The sequence below is a fragment of the Rhinopithecus roxellana genome, chromosome 2 (genome assembly GCF_007565055.1).
Source record: "Rhinopithecus roxellana isolate Shanxi Qingling chromosome 2, ASM756505v1, whole genome shotgun sequence".
Lineage (NCBI taxonomy): Eukaryota > Metazoa > Chordata > Mammalia > Primates > Cercopithecidae > Rhinopithecus > Rhinopithecus roxellana.
In genome coordinates, this window is record NC_044550.1 from 82936835 (window position 1) to 82954894 (window position 18060).

At 41.4% G+C, this 18060-nt stretch overlaps 1 long non-coding RNA gene across 2 annotated transcripts; it reads right to left on the minus strand.

The window, feature by feature from the left end:
• Window positions 1-5039: 5039 nt before the first annotated feature.
• Window positions 5040-17574, minus strand: LOC104660842. Of its 2 annotated transcripts, XR_747769.1 has the most exons (6): window positions 17409-17574; window positions 9801-9974; window positions 9170-9284; window positions 7200-7349; window positions 6911-7072; window positions 5040-5457 (listed from the first exon to the last, which is right to left on the minus strand). It is a non-coding gene; the product is annotated as an uncharacterized LOC104660842 (long non-coding RNA). The 2 variants fall into 2 exon arrangements; XR_004054895.1 differs by having other exon boundaries at window positions 9170-9974.
• Between the last annotated feature and the right edge of the window lie 486 nt (window positions 17575-18060).

An 18060-nucleotide genomic window follows, 5' to 3' on the forward strand; every position in this document is an offset into this window, starting at 1 on the left:
CCCTGAGTAAGTGGCTTTATCTCTCTGGGCCTCAGTTTTCTGAGTAATAGTTCCTTATGTCTAAGGATTATTAAAATCAATCAATGTGAAAAATTCAGCACAGGGCCTGGCTCATATAGCACTACAAGTGAGGGCCACTGATGGGGTTGGGACTATCATTCTCTCAGGCTGAAAACCAGAGGGCTGCCTCCTCCTGGGTGCTGGTCCATGCACCCTCCTCATGGAAAGCATCCTCACCACCAACAGGTAGGTCCCCTTGGCCTGGCACACAGCCCAGCTATAGCGTATGTATTGCTCAAAGAGGATGTCACTTCTTGTAATGTGCTTTACCCAGGCGTTCTTGAAAGTCAGTGACCTACCATTTAGGATGGCCTGGGCTACATGGCGCCTTCAGGATTTGGGGGTAAAGGTGACTGTCTCCTCCCCTGCCTTAATAATTACTCTCTTTCCAATAACTGTTAGAATGGGTCAGATCAGACCTGCCCAAGGCTGCCTATGCCTGCAGACATTTTCCCACCCATGCTTGTTCTTTGTCTCTAAAATGTACCAGTTTTGATATATATATATATATATATATATATTTGTAATTTAGAAACTCTGATCTCTACCATTCAGTGCAGGGGCAGCACTGCTGTATATCTGTTGTATAACAGAGAGAGAGAGAGAGAAAACACATCAGTCAATTTATAGGTAACTATATTCCTCTCCTCCTTTTGTGGCTGTTTCTCTGCTTACTTTAAAATAAACAAAGGCCAAAAGTGACTTTGGAAAATTCCCAAAGGGAAGAATAAAGCCAACATGAAGGACCGTCAAAGGCAGGTTTACCTGATTTATAAAAGCAGGGAACCCTCCTACTCTGTCTTTATCCGCACCCACCCCCTACTCCATAGACACACTTCTTTTTTAGCCAATGCCTCAGTTAGCACAATACTAACATTTTAGGGAAGGCTTGGATGATTTTTCTTTAGGAAATAATGGTCAACACTATTCAAAAACCAGACAAGCTAAAGCTGTTTCTTGAATTGGTGATATATTTGCAAAGATGAAATTACACAATCCAGACATGCTAGTTATGAACACAGAAAATCTTCTACTACTCTGTTCAAGGGTCAGAAAATGAAGAAGTCATTTAGATATTTACCAGCTTCACAGTGGTTACTGAAAGCACCAGCCAAGTTTTTGAAACAAAAAAAGAGATGGCCGTGCAGCTCACAGGAGAAGCAACTGCAACCCAATTGAAGTATTTCAACAGCTGGTTTCATTACCAACAGTAGAAAGCTGACTCTTCTGTGGAGTTCAGAAAGTGATTGAAAAGGTTACATTTTCATAAAGATGTGTGTGGGCAGAGCATGCAAAACCAGTCTTTGCTTGCTTCAGAAGAGACAGAAATCTTGAGCATGGACATACTTTCAAGTTCCAGCACGTAGATCCATAGTCGTGATCAGGTGGCCCCAAACTGCCTGCCTTAATGAAGATGCTCCTGGGCCTACACATGGAACAACCGTGAACCTTCAAGGGGGTTCTTTTGTTGTCCTTATCCACCACATTTGCATTCAATTTACCTAATATATTTCCTAACGAAACAATTAATACCTTCACATATGAAACTAATTATGACAACTACAGCTTCGCCTGCTTTTTCTACAATTGAATTACTGAGATTCAGCCTGAATTCTAAAACTCTCTTCTTGAGTCACTAGGGGAGGAAAATGAACCACATGTGTTGTGAAGCTTGCACATCATGGGCTTCCTGTGTTGTCACCAGTGCAGGGAGTAACACACTCCTGGAGCAGTGGGTGGACCTGCGAGTTGAAACCTTAACTAAACCTTTAAAATAGCCCCTATGGGCCAGGCACGGTGGCTCATGTCTGCAATCCCAGCACTTTGGAGGCCAAGGTGGGTGGATCACAAGGCCAGGAGTTTGAGACCAACCTAGCCAGCATGGTAAAACCCCGTCTCTACTAAAAATACAAAAATTAGCTTGGCGTGGTAGTGGGTGCCTGTAGTCCCAGCTACTCGGGAGGCTGAGGCAGGAGAATCGCTTGAACCCAAAAGACAGAGGTTGCAGTGAGCCGAGATCTTGCCACTGCACTCCAGTCTGGGCAACAGAGCAAAACTCCGTCTCGGAAAAAAAAAAAAAAAAGCTCCTATGAAGCACAGAACTCAAGATACTGACATCATTGGTCTTGTAGCTAAGATGCCTGGAAAGTCTGTCTACGTTGAGTGTTTACCTTTTTCAGGCATGACTTTTCTGAGAAACTGTAATGTATGTCATGTCTTGGACATTCTGGGCACTCCAAATCATAAAATAAGATGTCCAGATTATTCTGAATGGCTGTATTTACATCATCCATTTCAACTGGTATGTCAACATACATGTTGCTAAAGAGCTAGCTTTGGGAACTACTGCTCTGAACATAAATTAATGATAGAAGGTACTGACTCAAAGCATCATGTGGTAGAAAACCCCAAATGCTTTTTTCAAGAACTATATATGAACTGTGTTTGTGCACGCACAGTTGTGTTTGTGTGCTCGGAAATGTTAATAAATCGGTATTGGGCAACACAGTTAACCTTCATTTCATTGGAGGCCCACATTATTCTAGGATAATGATGTTTCAGAGCAGGATGTTTTGGTCCAAAATACATCGAACCATGCAACAATGAAATTCTATTTCTTTCCAGTAGTATGTTAAAGGCACCATGGGGGACACAAAGTCATTAACCTCAAACCCCACCCTCAGGTTATTTACAGCCTATTAAGAAAAGCCATGTTTTTTCCCAATAACAGAGAATTCAAATACAGCTAGTCCCTGTGTTTGTTGTCGAAAGGAGAAAGAAAACCGTACTCTGCCAGAACACATCATTATTAGTGTAAAAATATATAAACAGATGTCAACATGATACACTTAATTTAAAGTATCATGGCATTAGAGATCCCTTGTTTGAAGAATAAACTCAGTCAAAGAAAGTCTGAATGACTTGCCCAGGGTCACATAGTACTGATGATATCAGAACCCAGCTTTTTGACCTCCAGGTGGAGAATTACAGGTAAACTGAGAGTCCCTGACTGGGTTTGGTCAGGTCCTTCGTGACTCTATAATGCTATGACTCTGAGAACTCTGTGACCATGCTGCCACTCCCCTGACATTCTTTTAATTAATAAAATCACTCAGCTGAACAAAAATAATGGTTTCATTAAGATGCAGAAAATGCCACATTTAATCACTAAAAATGGCATAGTGTATCATTCACCTTAGAGAAATTCTTATATTTAAATATGCAATATAGAGATATTTTAGATAATTAGCAACAAGGAAAGGCAACTAACCTATTATTGCATAATATTTGATTACCTATTAACTTCGACCATGTAATTGAACATACAGCCAATGACTATCAATTCCTGGCACGAAAGCCCAGGTAGATACTGCTCTGTTTTCATTCTGTCATTCTACTCATTTCTAGTATGAATTTCCTTTTATTTGGAAGGAGGTTTTAAACTGAGCATTCGACGTCACATTGTTACCCACTGAAAAGTGCTCTCTGTAAGTGCTTCCTGAAGAAGGCAAGGTTGAAGTGAACCCTTTCAAACCAATGTGTGGCACTTGGTTAGCATTTGCTGAGTGTCCAGTCCTAAGCTAGACTTGTGAGGTAAGAAAAGAAAGTTTGTGCCTGTTTTTATCACATGGGGCCAATTACCTTTGCCTGCCTTCCAGGCCCAGGTTGCTGAATCCTGGGAAGTCTGTAATTACATTAGAAGATGGGATTATTAGTGATAAATGTGGTGTTTTTATAGATAGTGCTCTGAAACTTGGTTTCAATGGCCTTTCCCACACAGTGTCTCAATAACCCTAAGGTAGGCAGGAAAAAAAAATGTTGCTGAGGCTCAGAAAATTTAAATGGACTGCCTGAAATGTGACAGAAGGCAAACCCAGGACTAAAATGGAGGTCCTTGGAAGCCTGGCCCAGGGCTGTTCCTTCCTTACAAGGAAGGACTTGTAAAGAGCTTGCTCAATTCAAGGTTCCTTTGGCCTGGGAAATCCTTTTGCTTCTGCTCACCTGATGACTCCAAGACTGGATCTCTGGGTATCCCTTCTTACCTGACATGCATCCTGGCCACATCTTAGTCTGTAGTGCTCAGGTACCTTCTTAGTCTCTAATCTGTCTATTGGTGCCTTGATATGTTAACCATGGGCTATCTTACTCCCTCAATTTTATTTTTGGATAAATTGGAGAAAACAGTTTTAAAACGATGAACTATAAGGCTTTGATACTGATTCTTCATTCTCAGTACCAAGCTTTGCCTATACTTCAAAACAAATCTCAATGGACAAGGAAAAATAATATCAGTGTTTCACTGGGTATCTAAAGTGCTAGGCATTATGCTAAAAACATTGCATGTTTTTAACATTGTATCAAGATGGGGACTGAAGGGCTTTAAACCTGGGCAGTCTGACTCCAGAACCCAAATATCAGCTGTGACACTGTCATTGTCTCCCGCAATGCCATACTTGCAAGTTTTGTGTAACATAGCATTTAGACATCTCTTTACAATTATGAAATTCTGGGTTTTCTTCCCCTGCTGTGGCCCAAACACAAACTAAGAACATACCTAATGAACAGCTGCAATTGATATTTTTATCTTAATTAGGGATTAAATATAAAATAAATCATTCTATTTAACATGAATTATGATGTCCTAACTTTTCCAGTAGTTCATTTCAAACAGATTGTTTAATAGTAGGTGAAAACAGTACCACGGTAGCTTTTAAAAGTATATGTGGGAAATTAACTAAAATATTAAAAAGATCACTCACCCACTGTTAGCCTTTATTTTTTACCCCAAGACAACAACATGAGAAAATGAGTTTTTCTTTTATCTTTGCTGTACTTTCCTCCTTGAAAATAAGCCCATTAATAAGGAGATGTAAAAGGAAAATGTAACTATCTCAAGACAAATTATACTAAAACTTTTTTAAAAGAAACAGTTCTATCAAAACAAGTTTGCAGATAAAAATAATTACCAAATGAATATATTAGGGGAGTATCGCCATTAGGCATGTTTTTATTATGCAATAATTTATCCATGAACAGTTTATATTTCATATCCATATTACAGTGTTTTTTTTTCCCAGTCACTGGGAGTACTCAAGCAGAGCTGATGAAAATTCATCATTCGGGAAAGTTCCAGAAGGGATTTTGCAGTGAGTAGAAAGGTGAAATCTTGGACGATAAGGTCTCTTCCAATTTGAAGATTCTATAATTTCCAACTTAGGCAACTGGCGTAAGGTGAGTATCCTCATGGACTTGATTCTGTAGTGATGGTGGAAAGCAGTGGTGGGCTATTGTGAGCTCTGGAGCCAGCCTGCCTGGTTTTGCTGTTGGACTTGACCACTTAATTGCCGTGTGAACTTGAGCAAGTTATGTCTCCCATCTGTACCTCAGTTTTCTCATCTGTAAAATGTTGATACTAATAGTATTAACCTCATAAAGTTGTTGTGAAGATTAAATGAGTTAATGTAAGTAAAGTGCTTGAAACGGTCCTTGTCACATGGTAAATATTCTATATCATAGCTATGCTATTATTTTCCAATAATAATATTGGGAAAATATTAGACAATATTGGAATAATATTCCTACATTATTAGAATAATATTGGAAATTATAGTCCAAAAATATTCAACTATTATCTGATCCATCTTGTGGTCTCCAATATGAAACAAACGGTAGCCCATTGTGAGGTTAATTATGGTGAGGTAAGGGCTCATATCTTGTCTGAAGCAAAGGAAATAAAAGAAGAGGAGAGGTAAAATGAGGAATTTTATTTAAAGGGAGCAGAGAGATGTCTAATGTTCAGGGAGGAAAATGAACACTCCATAGACCTAGTGATAGCAGGAGTGAAAGTATGCTAGGAGAGAAAAAGCCAGTGGTATATAGTCTCTTCACACACACACACACACACACACACACACACACACTCCTCACCGAACACATTTGGGGATTACCGGTCTATCTGCATCTTAAAGTTTTCACTTTAGCACTGGGGTTTAGTTCTAATATTGACCTATGGCTTCCATTTGGCAGTTCAAGTCCACACATTTGCCCTGAGCCCCTGCTAAGCAGCAAGTGTTGTGGAAGCTAAGAATGCTGCCTGAGGCTGCAGTCTAGGAGGGAGGGGCCGACAGGACTGTGCCCACAGTTTTCACTGGGGAGTTAAGTGCCGTGATCAGCTTCTGTGCTGGATGCTATGGGTGCTGGATGCTATGGGGGCTGGGAGAAGGCCACCTGACTTAGCCTACAGGGACGGGGAAGACTTCCAGGCGGAGGTGAAAGCTTCACTTAGATGTGAAGCAGGTATTAGGCTGATGAAGAAAGTAAGCCAAACAAAACAAAACAAAGCAAAACAAAACCCCAAGAAAATTAGACTAAGAAATGTTTTAATTCCTTCTATAAACTTTCGAAATAGGCAGGCCTAGGCTTGAATCCTGGTTCTGCTCTTCACTAGCGATGTGACTTTGGGCAAGTTACTTAAACTCTCTGAACTTCAATGTAGTCATCTCTGGGACTGGGTCCCTATCTTATTGTGTTGTTCTGAGAATTAAAGAAACAATGTATGATCACCTCATAATCCAGTGTCTCCCAGAGGCTTATTTTGAATATCTGTGGTATTAAATCACTCATACTAAAACATAATAAAAGAGGAAGTAATGATTTGTTGAATTTAGAGGAAGAAATAATGACGAGGAAAGCCAAAAGTATCACAACAAGCTCTGTATTTAGGCTCATATGTCCATTCTTGCCAGAGCCACTAATTCAGAGCTAGGGTGGAGAACAACTGGCCAAAGTCCATTACATTCCATCTAATGACATGTCTGTTGTGGGTGCGGGGAGGCTATTGGCAACTCACCTTTTCCAATACCCTCCTGTTGTAATACAAAGCTCCAGCCCAAACTGAAAATTTAAAGAACAATCAGCCAGATCACCTTCTCAATGACTATGATGTTTAAAGCATTCACAAAAGTGAATTCAAATTATTGATATGTTTTATTAGCACCATCTGTAATTTCACCTTAACACAAAGATGAAGCAAAACAGGAGCAGGAAAGGCAGTCTATAATAAAAACTCCCATTTATCACAGGCCTCCTACGGGTTCGGTACTCTTTATTCGCTATTTCTAATGCATATTGCAACTTACAAGGCAGTTCTGTTCTCCTTCACAAATGAAGCATCCACAGCACAATTGGTGACTTCACAAAGGTCCCATGGCTCCTAGGTGGGAAGCCACCGGAAGGCAGATCTGATTCTAAAGCTACTGTCTGCATGCCAGGCTAGTACAACTCTCAATCTGGGATCAGGGAAGAGAGGTACCACATGTGGTCAAGGAGCTCCCACATTCCCAGGAGTCCAAGGGTTGCCATTCTTCCTCCTTCTGTCTCCATGATATTGCCACTACAATGTTGTCATATTGTGAACTATTCTGGTAAGTTACAAATTTTTCCACAGAAAAGAAGAGAAAGGGCTACCCAAAAAATGGGAGAGGAAAAAACTAATCATAAGTCTTCAGAGGTAAGTGGAGTTAAGAACTTGACCTTGGATGGGAGTATCCTAACCCAATGGTGGCCTTAGTCATGTTATACTTCTGCTTTGCAACTGATCCCAGACACAGACACAGTCTAATTGTAAAGAGAAGGAGTTATCTGGTGTGTTAACTTGTTAGGTGAAGTAGAATGCTTTAAAAAAAGGTGAATTTTAAAAATCACATACCTTGATTCAAATGCAGTCTTGGCCACTTAACCACTGTGTGACTAAGCCTCATCTACTTATCTTCTAAATGAAATTAATAGTATTTACTTCACTTTTCTCATCTGTAAAATGGTGATAATACCACCTATCCTCGTAGGATGATGGTAAAGATGAAACAAGAACAAAAGCTAGCATGTAGAAAATAATAACCGAAGTTACTTATTGATATTTTTCTGTGATTATTTTAATTAGCTACAGTATAGCATTCTTACATGAAGTACCTGGATGTGGTAAATAATCAATAAACAGCAGCTATTATTATTAGCAGGGCACATTTTTGTATTGGTGCAGGTCTACTGGTGGAAATAAATGAAAGGAGGAGAAATCCTGTATGTGACAGTAAACAAATGCAAACATAAAACCAAAAACAACAATAAGAAAGCAGAAGTGGAAGAAAAAGAATCCTAGCTTGAATCAACCAACTTGTTATCAGAATTGAGTTATTAAAAATCTCTACAGTGTAAATTTAGCCTTTAGAGATTTAACTTTTTTTTAACTTTTTCTTTTGTTTTTACCAAAGTCTACTTTGAAGAGTCCAGTCTTCACTGGACCAAGGAAGAAAGGAAAATACATTTAAATGTTTATGTATTTAGTTAGTTTTGCTTTGTAAAAGAGAAGAATCCAGGTCAGGTTCTTAACTCCACTCACCTCTGAAGAATTCCGAGTCGTATTTCCCTCTCCCTTTTTGGGTGATGCTTTGTCTATGTCTATGGTAGAGGTGAAATGGGGAAGAGACACTGCAAGGGTGGTGATCCTTCTCCTTGGAATGGTTTGTCCCTAAAAGCTACTCTGCTTCTTTCCTGTCAGGGATGTTAGCAGAGCTCAAATCCTTATGACCCCAAACTCCCAAGCCACCGGATCCGGTGAGATGGCTGGAGCCCAGCAGGGTCAGCATGAGGAACACCACGAGGACTCCTGAAACACCACGTTCCCATGGCTGCAGCAGGGCAGCGGGGTAGCTGGAAGGCACAGTGTCCCTGAAACTGTGGTCCTCGGCAAGGAGTGTGGCCGCATGGTGGGTCGCCTGAGCTGTGAGCAGAGCTGGAAGGAAGAATGCCAACTTGGAGGCAGATGTGGGAAGTAGGAGTGCTGTGGCAACACAATGTGGAAATCGGGAGTTCTCTTCAGGCGTGATGCTCACAATTCATGTAAATCTATTGATCTATGTATTTACCTACCTACCTCTATGTGTGTGTTTGTCTGGGAGTGGGGTGGAGCAGTGTAAGGTGCGTTCAGGAACTGTGTTCGTCAGGGCTGTCTGGGGAGACAGAACCAACAGGAGCTATATCTATACTGACATCAGTATCTCTACAGATACAGATAGATGAGAGGGGATGTATTAGGGGAATTGGCTCACATGACCTTGGTGGCTGAGAAGTCCCACCACAGTCCATCTGCAAGCTGGAGACCCTGGGATGCCGGTAGTGTGGCTTCAGGGCAAGTTCAAGGACCTCAGAATCAAGGAAGCATATCTGCCCTGAGGATGAGATCGGGAAAAAGCCTGCAGGCATGTGTTTGAAAGGAGGTGAGAGAGGAAGATCAAGAAGAGTTTTCCCAAATTACGGTTGCAATGCAAGAAAGGGAAAGGTAAGAAGAGGGACCTGAGCCCAGGCCTTGGGAGGAAGAGGAGGAGGAAGAAGGGCAGACCAGGGCTGAGATCAGAGCTGGTCGCCAGAGGAGGATGCCTGGGCCCCTGGCCCCTGCGCGAGCAGAGGTGGCCGAGGTCCAGGAGCCAGAGGAGAAGAAACGGACGCTCGCATCGCTGCTCCTGGCTTGCCCAGAGGGAGAAGGGTGAAGGGGCTGTTCCTGTGCACCCAGGACCATGGCTCTTGAACTTTATGTGTCGGGAAGGAGGCAAGGGCTGAACTGAAGAGCCGGGCCGTTCATTTAGTGCCAGCATCCCAGGAAATGCTCTTTTCCCCGCGGGAGCCTCCGCCTGCGGCTGTAATAATCTTGGACTGGAAGGTCAAATTCCAAAGACTTAAAACCTCACCTGCAGCAGGACCGGCCACATACATTGTGGAGTATCTTTAAAATAAAATGCTGCACTGTCCTGCAACTGTCAATCTGAGACAGAAGTCCTGAGTGCCCAGGGGCGGCTGGTGTAAGTCCTGGAGTTTGAAGGTCATAGAGCCTGGAGTCCAAGGGTAGGAGGAGAAGAGGGTCCCTGCTCCAGGAGAGAGAGAGAGAGAGAGAGAGAGAGAGAGAGAGAGAGAGAGAGAGAGAGAGAGAGAGAGAGAGAGAGAGAATGAGAGAGAGAATCTCTTTTTCTGTGTGTGCTGTTGTTGCCCTTTTTGTTCTTATCTGTGCCCCCAGCCATTTGGATGACGCCCCCACATTGAGGACAGGTCTTCCGCAGTCAGTTTACTGACACACCTGCCAGTCTCCTCTGGAAACCATCTCACACACACACCCAGAAAGAATGCTTTACTAGTTCTCTAAGTATTCCTTAATCCAGTCAAGTTGGCACCTAAAATGAACCATCCTAGGGACACTGCTATTTTTAAATCTACCTAGAATTTGCACCTCTGACTCTAGAGATTGAGACAGAATTCATTTTCAAGGAGACGATCCTTTTGATTGGAAAAACACTGATATAAGCTCTTTAGTTAAACAATGATAGGGCCATGCTTCTATTCTGGAAGAAACAGATTAAGATGGAGCAAAGCTAAGCTGCTCATCAGAGATTTTTTTTTTTTTCTCTAATAGATTTTATGGCTTCCTCAGAAAAGAAGCAGGCCAGGGAAGAGTGGAGATGGGCAGAGTGGTGATAAAACAGGGGGCTCATGGAGAGGAGGAGAAAAGGACTTTAGCACCACAGTGGCAGGCAGGAGGTTAAGAGCACAGTTTAATTGCAAAGGATTCCTTTGATGGGGTTGTGACCAATCTGCTTTAGGAGCAATGATACAGAATTTTGTATTTCCCTTTTGGCGGTGCTGTGGTTTGGATGTTTGTACCCCAAAAAACCTCATGTTGAAATTCAGGCCCAGTGTTGGAGGTGGGACTTCATGAGAGGTGTTTGGGTCATGGGGGAAGATCCCATATGAACTGATTAATACTCTCCCTCAGGGGTGAGTGAGTTCTCATCTCATTGGTTCCCGATCCAGCTGGTTGTTACAAAGAGCCCAGCACCCTCGTCTCTCTCTTGCTTCGTCTCCATATGATCTCTGCATGCACCAGCTTCCTTCCTGTCGTGCCGTGAGTGCAAGGAGCCGGAGCTCCTAATGGCAGATGCCTAATCTTGAACCTTCCAGCCCATCAGAATAGTAACCCAAATAAATCTTTTTTCTCTATAAGTTACCCAGTCTCAGGCATTTGTTGATAACAACGCAAAATGGACTCAGGCATGTGGTATGACTCCTCATGTTATTCTCAAACCCTCAGTAAAGTTTTGTCACTCTCCACGGCTGGTGTCAGCAATGTTGTTGGAACAAAGGGAGCACTTGGTGTCCACATGGGGCAACCGATTAACAAAGAGGTAAGGTCAGGAGATGACAAGAGGAAGCACGGAGCTGGTGTAAACATTCCCTGACAAATCCTCGAAAGTTCTTGCAAAAGAAGACTACGTGTTTCTTGGTCACACAGGATGGGATTCACATTATTTGAGGGAGGGATATTGTCATAGACATTGGGGATACCTGGCAGCACATGAACCCACTTTTTATGTTTAGGGATGTCCTCACTGTATGAGTCTCCATGAGGGTTAGAGACCTCCACTATGTCGGTCAAATAGGCCAGAGACTTGTTTTTCCAGCCTCCTGCCCTGGAGAGGGGGCATGTGACCTAGGGTTGGCCAATCAGGCACCTCCCCAGGACTTTGCATTGGAAGTTAGTGAATTGATGAAGAGGAGTGGTGGAGAGTCTATTCTGAGGAGTGGGGTGTTGGAGTGGAAGGCAGCTAAATCCTCCAGTTTGCTGGGGCAGGAGAGAGAGTAGGGTTGGTAGCATTATTTAGTTGAGAACATCCAAGAAGCAGATGCCAAGATGGGATTCGAGGTTTATTAGGGAAAGAAATTTATTAGGGAAAATAGCTCTGGAGGATAAAGAGGAAGGGAGTGGGAATTGGTGGACAGAGACATTAGATTGGGAGACAGTTCTAACAACTATAAAAGGAGAAAGAGAAGCAAAGAATGGTGGGAAGAGCCTCAGACTGCAGCAGAATTCTGAGACAATCTTGGCTTGGCCAGTGGAGAATCTCCAGGCAAAAGCTGCTGTGTTCATTTTTCTATCGCTGCTGTAACAGATTACCCAACACTTTGAAGCTGAAAGCAACACAATGACCATGTTGTATTATATATCTGTAATTTGCTAAGAGGGTAGATCCCAAGTGTCTTTACCATACCAAAAAAATAAAAATAAGAAATAAAAAAGAATGGTAACTATGTGAGGTGATGGAAATGTTCATTAGCTTGATTGTGGTGAGGAACACAAATCTATTATCTTACAATTCTGGAGGTCAGAAGTCTGACATGAGTCTTAGTGCTAAAATCAAGGAAGTGACAGGATTGGTTCCTCTGAGAGCTTCAGGAGAGCTGGGGCCTGCCCTTTTCAGCTTCTAGTGACTGCCAGCATTCCTTGGCCTGTGGCTGCGTCACTTCAATTTCTGCTTCTGTCATCACCTCTCCTACTTCCCCCTCTGATCGCCTGCATCCTTCTTATAAGGACCCTTGTGGTTACACTGGGCCCTAAGTAATCCAGGCTACTCTTCCAAGATTATATGTGCAAAGTCCCCTTTGCCCTATAAAGCAACATTCACCTGTTTCCTACGCTGGTGGCGACTATAAGCTCTGATGTCCAGTGTCTAGTGCTATCAGCAGCAGTACCCATTGCTCAAGTTCTTATAGCATGATTTGTACTTGGGTTCTAGATTCCTAGAGTCTCTCTTCTTCTACCTGTTTTCTGAACCTTCTCAAAACTTCCTGGCATTTCTGTGAGCCCCTTGGCCATCTTTTAATAAATTTATTTTCTACTTAACTCAGTCAGAGTCAGTGTGGCTGATCATTGCTAGGTCTGGTGAAAGCAGGAGGCTCTGTTACTAAAAGGAAAAGGGGAAATAATTGCTGTAATTTTAGAGACTAAATTTTCCAGCCTTCCTTGTGGCCAGGCATAGCCATGTGACTAAATTCTCATCAGGGAAATGTGAGCAGAAGTGATGTGTCTAATCTCCAAATCACTTATTCAAAAGGAACTCCCTTGCACACTCCTTCCTCTTTTCTCCCCTCTTCTGGGCTCAGTATGTATATGGTATTGGGGAGTCAGCTTGCTTCAGTGAATAAGAGCAACATTTGAGGAGATTACAGGCACCTAGAAAGATGGAATAAGGCTCTCTGGATGGTTTTATGGAGCAGAACCACCTTTCTATGTTTGCAGGTCTATGTTCTTGTGGGTTGTTATGTGAGAGAGAAATAAGCCTATATTGGTTGAACCACTGTATTTGCAGGTCTCTTTTGAAAGCCACAAGCCTATTCTAGGTTTAGTATAACCTAATGAAAACAGTCAATTTATGTCTAATATTCCTGACTAGTTCAGAAATAAGAACCAGGAAAGATTCCAACATCTCAGGGAAGGGGGAGAAGGAGGGATTCTGGGAGTAATTGTTGGGAAATTTGGGGATGAGGGCAGTAAAATTTCAGTAGTAGTATTTAAGAATGAGAATTTGTTAGTCTATGACATGTAGGGGTAAGACAATGACGTTTTAGGGGTCTGAGTAGCCACTGCCACTGAATAGCATAGGTGGAAAGAGTCACACAAGAAGGCTATGGGGTGAAGTAATTAATACTCACAGTCAGGAGTAGCTTAAATAAAGAAAATAACAAACTCAAATCACTAAATTCTCAGCCCAAGGCACAGTTAGAAAAAAAGGGAATCATATATAACTATGCTAAAATAATCTCTTGCAGCAGGGCCAAAATAGCTGCAAACCAAATGCAATGGTTAATTCTGAATTTTGCTTTGATCTGTTGAATTCTCAGGCTTGTCAGTAGAACATTGAACATAAAAATGTGGAGCCCTGATCACTGAAATGGGGATATATGGAAGGATTCAGAGGCCTCGTAAGGTTTTGATCCTCCAATTGCTGCTGCCCCTCTGAGGGTCACAGAGGAACATATGTCCATAGGTCACAGTTCATGAATCCCTACAAAGAAGCTAGTCTTTGCAAATTCTGATGAATTTTAACAGCGTAAAGTGGAAAAAGTCTGTCTATGTCGTGATGAGCATCAACTGTGAAGAGGCTGTTCTTGTCTTATTTGAAAACCCTGTAAGAACCTCTCTGAGGACTTACTCTACAAGGACATGTCAATTCTTTACTTCCACATTCCCAACATCCTTCATTTTCCACAGTGCCATAATTAAAATGCCAACATGCCTGTGTGTATGGTGGTGGTGGGGCAGTTACAAAGTCAAATATCAAAGGAAAAGACTTTCTTAAAAAAAGGAATAATTTTTTCCTACTTTATGTTAGCAAAAATATCTGTGGAATATGATTGGGTAATGGATTATGGGGTGCTAGGTCAAGGAGGGTGAGAACATATATTTAAATGGAGAAGAATTTATCTCGATCTTGGGAAGGGGCAGTGGTATTCCAGGGCTTTCACTAGGTTATTCCCAAAGAATTAGTCAAACCAATCTAAAAAATTCATGAGGAAACTGCAAAGATCAGTGATAAATTAAGTGTTGGAAGCATATAGTAGCTTTGTATCCCCATATAGCTTTCTGATTTGACTAGGGCAGGACCTGGATGGATCTTAGCAGAGTGGATTATTGTAAACTTAATCAGCTGATGACTGTAACTGCAGCTTCTACTCCTGATGAAGTCTCCTTACTAAAGAAAATCATTAGAGCCTATTTGTGCAGTCACTACTTTTGTTTATTTTTTTTTTCTGTCCCAAGGATTGGCACTCTTTTTTTTTGGTAGGAGGCCAGATAGTGTAATGAAAGGTTCTGCAGACCATAAGGCATCTGTCGTATCTACCCAACTCTGCCATTGCAATATGAGAGCAGCCGTAGATCATGCATAAACAAATGGGTGTGGCTGTGTTCTAATTAAATTTTATTTACAAAATAGGCAGCAAGTGCCCCAGTAGCAACAAGCACATCCAGTGCTCAGATCCTGGTTTCTAATATCATTCTCCAATCAAAGGAACTAGGGATCCTTGGAGAAATGACTGATTCTAGGACTAGGGTGAGAAATATACCACATGAGCCCAGAGCATCTTATTATACCAAAAAGTAAGGATGTGCTCACAAATAACAGAAAGCAAAACAAAATAAAAAACTAAGAAAAGCCCACTACCAACAAACACACACACACACACACACACACACACACACACACACACACGTCAATGGGGGTATTTCAAAGAGGCACAGGAGCCAACCAAAAGAGCTCTTCATGGCCAAAGCTGAGACAATTTGAGCAATAACATAAAGTAGCATTGGATTATAGCTCAAAGTGTAAAGATCCATGATTCCATACTGATACAAATACATGATTTAATAAACTAACAAGTGAGAAGAAGAGACGATCTCTCACGCAGAAGAATTCCAAATATAACACATAGATACTCTGTCTTAAACGAGGGAGAGCATAACTCCCCACTCAAGTGTGGGCTGTGCGTAGTGACTTCTCTCCTAAGAATACAGTAAGGAGAGGCAGAAATAAGTAACTTTACAGTGGAGAAACCTGACATGCACTATTTCAGCCAGGTGTTTGAAGTCAATATCAATAGTCATACATCATGTTGTTAATATATACCCTTGATATGATGTGGTGAAAAGGGCCCTTTAAATTTGTGATATTTTCCCAAAAATTCATAACACTGTTCAAATTGTGAGGAAATCATCAGAAAAACTCCAATAGTGGAAGACTGTGCAACATACCTGACCACTACTCAAAACTGCCAAAGTGAACTTGGTGCAGTGGTGAGCTCCTGTATTCCCAGCTACTTAGGGATCTGAGGCAAGAGGAAGACTTGATCCCAGGAGTTCAAGATCAGACTAGGCAACACAGTAAAACCCTGTCTCAAAAACAAAAGCAAAAAGAGAACTGCCAAGGTCATCAAAAACAAGGAAAATCTGAGAAAATTTCACAGTCAAAGTAGCCTAAGGATATGACAAATAAATGTAATGTGGTGTCCTCGATGCCATCCTGGAACAGAAAATGGACATTTGGTCAAAATTAAGGAAGTCTGAACAGAACGGATGGAAAGGGTCACACAAGGACTGTAGGGTGGTATGGTTAATACGAACAATCAGGAGAGGCTTAAATAGAGAAAATAACAAACTCAAATCACTAAATTCTTAGCCCAAGGCACAGTTATGAAAAAAAAAAGGAATCATATATAACTATTCTAAAATAATCTCTTGCAGCAGGGCCAAAATAGCTGCAAACCAAATGCAATGGTTAATTCTGAATTTTGCTTTGATCTGTTGAATTTTCAGCCTTGCCAGTAGAACATTGAATATAAAAAGGATTATTTAGTAATAGTCTATCAATATATGTTAATTGTAACAAATGTAACATACTAATATAAGATGTTAATAACAGGAGAAATTGTGGATATATTGGAAACCCACCATGCTCTCTGCTCAATTTTTCTGTAAATATAAAACTACTTTAAAAATGCAAGTCTATTAATAAAAATTATAAAAGGCAGCAAGGCAGATTTTACCTTCAGACTCTACTTTGCTGACCCCTGCTATATCCCTTTAACCAGAGAAAACAGTCAAGTTTGCTTTCACCTGGTAGAAACAGTAGAATACCTTTATTATTTTGTCTCAGAGTTATATCAAATCTCAGACTTTATACCACAACACAGGCGATAAGTGCCTTGAACGTCCCATCATCCCCTAAAACGTCATTGGATCATAGGTACACTAAATTGATGATATCATGCTGACAAGAGTTGAGGAGCAGAAACTAAGAGCTACTCTCGATGCCATGGTAAGATACATGTCTATAAGAGGAAAAGAGATATATCCTATAAAAGCATAAGAAGGAGCCTACCCCTTTAATAAAGTTTCCAGGATCTGATGGTCCCAGGATATTGGAATATCTTCTTTAAAGGGAATGCTGGATTGGTAGGTGTTGTAGCCCTTACCTATTAAAATGGTACGCGCTGGGGATCTTTGGATTTTGTAGACAGTATTTTACATTCAAACGTGTTGCTCTGACCCATTTACAAGGTGACCTGAGAAGTTGCTTAGGCTCTCACAGGATGCAAAGAATAAAGAATAATCCATTACCTCAGTTAACAGGGCTTATTGTAAGATTACACAGGAAAGTAAGAAAACTCACAAAAAGTGAAAATAACTCAAGCTAAGCCACTAGAGAATTAAATATCATGGCTATTTGGGACACAATGAAAGGTCTTATAATAATATCTACTGACTCTAGCAGCTGACTGTGCTCCTGATTCCAGTCTTCCATTCTGCTTATCTCCACTCAGTTTTTCTTTGCTAGGACCAATTCTCTACCCTCTCTTGGCTTCTGTTTCTGTTCCTGTTACTACTACAATGGAATAACTATTTTTAATCTCTTCTATTTGTCTCCAGGTTTCTATTTACTCATAGCTTCTCCTACCACCCAGGTTTTGGTTACCACCTTCTTCATGTGTGCGTCTTGGCCTCTCCAGCCTGCTGACTCTCTGAATGCTTTGCATTCAATCTCTCAAAAAGTTTCTGATTGGACTCTCCGCTCCTGTCCAATGTCCTTTTATGGCAGAGCTCTTGTGCTGTCCTCCCTCAGGGACCCCTGGACAACTTCTAGAAAGCTAACAAACACCCATCACTGGTCCCATCAGCACTGACTGTGCTTGTGACATCACACGATGCCAACACGCTGACCTATGCAAAGGATGTTTCAGAAGAGGCTGTAGTTGTGGTAGACACGCTAAAGCTTCACCATATGGAGACTTTATAGCCAGGAAGCACCTTTGCTGGCCTGTCCAGACAACTGAATTGGTCATTTTGACTAAGGAGGATGACAACCTTTAATACCTTAAAGCGTTAAAGGGAGACAACGAAACTCCTGATGATTTCAGCTTGGAAGATGAACTATTAGGTTGGTGCAAAAGTGATTGTGATTTTGCCATTACTTTAAATGGCAAAAAGCACAATTACTTTTGCACCAACCTAATAGAAAGCTTTGAACTAGAGGAAGGTACTTTAGGAGACTGCCAATCATCAGCATACGTTCTGTTCCCTTTTCTCTGCTTATCTATGTAACGTTTTATTCAAAGTGGGTACTCCTG